The sequence below is a fragment of the Phocoena phocoena genome, chromosome X, assembly GCF_963924675.1.
Source record: "Phocoena phocoena chromosome X, mPhoPho1.1, whole genome shotgun sequence".
In the NCBI taxonomy this organism is placed as follows: domain Eukaryota; kingdom Metazoa; phylum Chordata; class Mammalia; order Artiodactyla; family Phocoenidae; genus Phocoena; species Phocoena phocoena.
In genome coordinates this window covers 123,960,527-123,964,300 of record NC_089240.1, presented here as the reverse complement: position 1 = coordinate 123,964,300, position 3,774 = coordinate 123,960,527, and the positions used below count along the sequence as shown (strand labels likewise).

The following is a 3,774-nucleotide window of genomic DNA, read 5'->3' as shown; positions in this document are numbered from 1 at the left end:
TACAGATGAGGACGCTGAGATTCAGTCTGAGAATGGCAGAAATGAGAGTTCAGCTCAGGTCCATCCAATGCCAGAGTCCATGCTTTTTTCCACCACTCCACAGCACTCCTCAGTAAAGGTTCAGGAAGCCAGGCTAGAGGCGGGGCATAAACAGTCCAAAGGCAGGCAAAGTAGAAGAACCAAAATGTCACTAACTCCTCTATGGAAGGTCTTTTCAGACAAGGACACCACGTGCATGTCTTTCTGCAGCTGTAACTCCAGGCTTCAGAGTATAGATTTGCCCGAGCTCACGAGCTAAGAAAACCAGGCACAGTGAGCCGCAGCACGGGAGTTACTGACATTGTTACTGTTCGTGTGTTTCAATTAAATATATTTTGGGGGACTTCCCTGGTGGTCCAGTAGTAAAGAATCCACCTTCCAATGCAGGGGACGCGGGTTCAATCCCTGGTCGGGGAACTAAGATCCCACATGTCACGGGGCAACTAAGCCCGCACGCCACAACTACTGAGCCCACATGCCTCAACGAGAGAGCCTGCGTGCTGCAAACTACAGAGCTCACGCACCCTGAAGCCCGTGCGCCACAACTAGAGAGAAGCCCGTGAGCCACAACAAAGAGCCGTGCCACAACAAAAGATCACGCGTGCCTCAACGAAGACCCTGCATGCCACAAATAAGACCTGACGCAGTGCTTGCTTCGGCAGCACATATACTAAAATTGGAACAATACAAAGAAGATTAGCATGGCCCCTGCGCAAAGATGACACGCAAATTTGTGAAGCATTCCATATTTTTTGTGACCACCTAGAGGGGTGGGATAAGGAGGGAGGGAGGGAGATGCAAGAGGGAGGGGATATGGGGATATATGTATATGTATAGCTGATTCACTTTTATAAAGCAGAAACTAACACGCCATTGTAAAGGAATTATACTCCATTAAAGACGTTAAAAAAAAAAAAAAAAAGGATTTCCCTGGTGGCGCAGTGGTTAAGAATTCACCTGCCAATGCACGGGACATGGGTTGGAGCCCTGGACCGGGAAGATCCCACATGCTGTGGAGCAACTAAGCCAGTGCGCCACAACTACTGAGCCTGTGCTCTAGGGCCCACGAGCCACAACTACTGACCCTGCGTGCTGCAGCTACTGAAGCCCACGTGCCTAGAGCCCGTGCTCCGCAACAAGAGAGGTCACCGCAATAAGAAGCCTGCGCACTGCAACGAAGAGTAGCCCCCGCTCGCCACAACTAGAGAAAGCCCATGCACAGAAACGAAGACCCAGCACAGCCAAAAAGAAATAAATAAATTTATTTAAAAAAACAAAGACCTGATGCAGCCAAAAAAATAAATAAAGAAATTAAATAAATAAATTTTTTTTTTTGAAGTAACAGCATTTTTTAAAAATGTATTTTCCTTGTCAAGGCCAAGACAGTCTAAGTTCAGAGCCCTGCTCTGCAACACACTTGCTCTGGGACTTTGGGCAAGTTAACTAATCCCTGCAAAATCTGTAAAATAATAATAATAATATTGTGTCCCTCAGGGGTTACTGTGAGGATTAAGTGAGATGAGTGCAAAGTGCCCACCACTCATGTATAATAGCTATTATTGCCTCCAAAGCAACGTATTCCCACTTTGGGGCGTGATTCCCATGGAATCAATTTCTAGAAATAATACCTGGATTTGAACTAACTGTTGAAAAATTCACATCAATAGAAGCCAGGACTTGGAGGTTAAGATCCCTCCCTGTCTACACACTACCTCCTTATTATCAAGAGCACTTTTATCCATTCCTCTGCTGATGGACATCTAGGTTGTTTCCACATCTTGGCTACTGTGAACAGTCAGTGCTACAATGAACATGGGAGTGCTAATATTGCCCCGAGATTTTCAATTCTTTTGGATAAATGCCTAGAAGTGGGAAAGCTAGACCATATGGTAGTTCTGTTTTTAATTTTTTGAGAAAACTCCACACTGTTTTCCATAGCAGCTGCACCATTTTGCATTCCCTCCCAACAGTGCAAGTATTCCAGTTTCTCCACATCCGTACCAAAACTTATTAGCTTTGATTTTTTCTGACAACGGAACATTATTCATCCTTGAAAAAGAAGGAAATTCTGCAATATGCAACAACATGGATGAACCTTGAGGACATCATGCTAAGTGGAATAAGCCAGTCGCAGAAACACAAATATGGCATGATTTTCCTTACATGAGGCATCAAAATAGTCAAATTCATAGAACCAAAGCTTAGAATAGTAGGGCTGCCCTGGTGGCGCAGTGGTTAAGAATCCTCCTGCCGGTGCAGGGGACACGGGTTCGAGCCCTGGTCCGGGAAGAGCCCACATGCCGTGGAGCAACTAAGCCCATGCGCCACAACTACTGAGGCTGCGCTCTAGAGCCCGCGAGCCACAACTACTGAGCCCACGTGCCACAACTACCGAAGCCCGCACACCTAGAGCCCATGCTCCGCAACAAGAGAAGCCACTGCAATGAGAAGCCTGCGCACCGCAACGAAGAGTAGCCCCTGCTCAGCGCAACTAGAGAAAGCCCATGTGCAGCAACGAAGACCCAACGCAACCAAAAATAAATTTTAAAAAAAAAGCATAGAATGGTAGTTGCCAAGAAAGGGGCAAGTTACTAATCAGTGGGCATAAAGTCCCAATCAAGGAAAATGAATTAGTTATAAATAAAATTTTAAACATGATTTAATTTAATTTTGAAGTATAATAAATCACTTTTATTGAAGGCACCTCACCCCCTCCTAGGTATTCTCTCAAATGATCAGTTGATAATGTATCTGCTGTCTGAGATAATGGGCTATTGAGATAGACATGGATAAGTCACAGTAGTCCCCAAACAAATTTTGCCAAGAAAATAACATCTAGGGACTTCCCTGGTGGCATAGTGTATAAGACTCTCCGCGCTCCCAATGCAGGGGCCCCAGGTTCGATCCCTGGTCAGGGAACTAGATCCCACATGCTGCAACTAAGAGGTCACATGCCGCAACTGAGATTTCTCATGCCACAACTAAGGAGCCTGCCTGCCACAACTAAGAAGCCCGCCTGCCACGACTTAAGGAGTCCACATGCTGCAATAAGCAGCTGGCCGGCCGCAATGAAGGAGGCTGCCTGCCGCAACTAAGACCCGGTGCAACCGAATAAATAAATAAATAAATAAATAAATATTTTTAGAAAGAGAGAAAATGACATCTAGTGAGTCCAAAGACCTGGGATCCACCACATAAAACAGACTTTCACTGCTCCCTCTCACCTTCCCCAGGGTTACTCTACACTCAGTCATCCGGACCCACCTTTCAGTGTTCTCTCCTGCCACTGGGTCTTCTCACACACACACACACAAACACATACATACAGAGAGAGAGGGGACCAGCATATAATAGTCATTAAGAAAATACCTCCTCAGTGAATAAATGAAGGAAGTGGAATTGTTCTGATTATATTGGGATAGAGGGTGTCCCCAGTCTCCTCTGTGATGGTTCTGAGAAGTCTCCCAAGAGCACAACTGGATAACCACCAGATTAGAAGTTCCCTATGATCCTTCCCTTATCTACCAGACTGTGATCCTGCAACGGATTTTTTAAAGGGAAGAGGAAAAAGCAAAGTACTAATACTGGATATCAGCAAAGAAATCAGTGTATTTTGTCTCAGAGTCATTTTCATCCATTTACACTTCCCCAGGAGAGAAAGAGAATATGACTGGCCATGACAGGGATGTGAGGGATGCATGTTGACTCCAGGACCCATCCTCTTTTCAGTCTGAT

General features: G+C 45.5%; 1 non-coding gene across 1 annotated transcript; it reads left to right on the top strand.

Annotated features, from left to right (window-relative positions):
- The first annotated feature begins 685 nt into the window (after positions 1-685).
- LOC136143186 (U6 spliceosomal RNA) lies at positions 686-792 on the top strand. Its single transcript, XR_010657881.1, has one exon. It is a non-coding gene; the product is annotated as a U6 spliceosomal RNA (small nuclear RNA).
- The last annotated feature ends 2,982 nt before the right edge of the window (positions 793-3,774 follow it).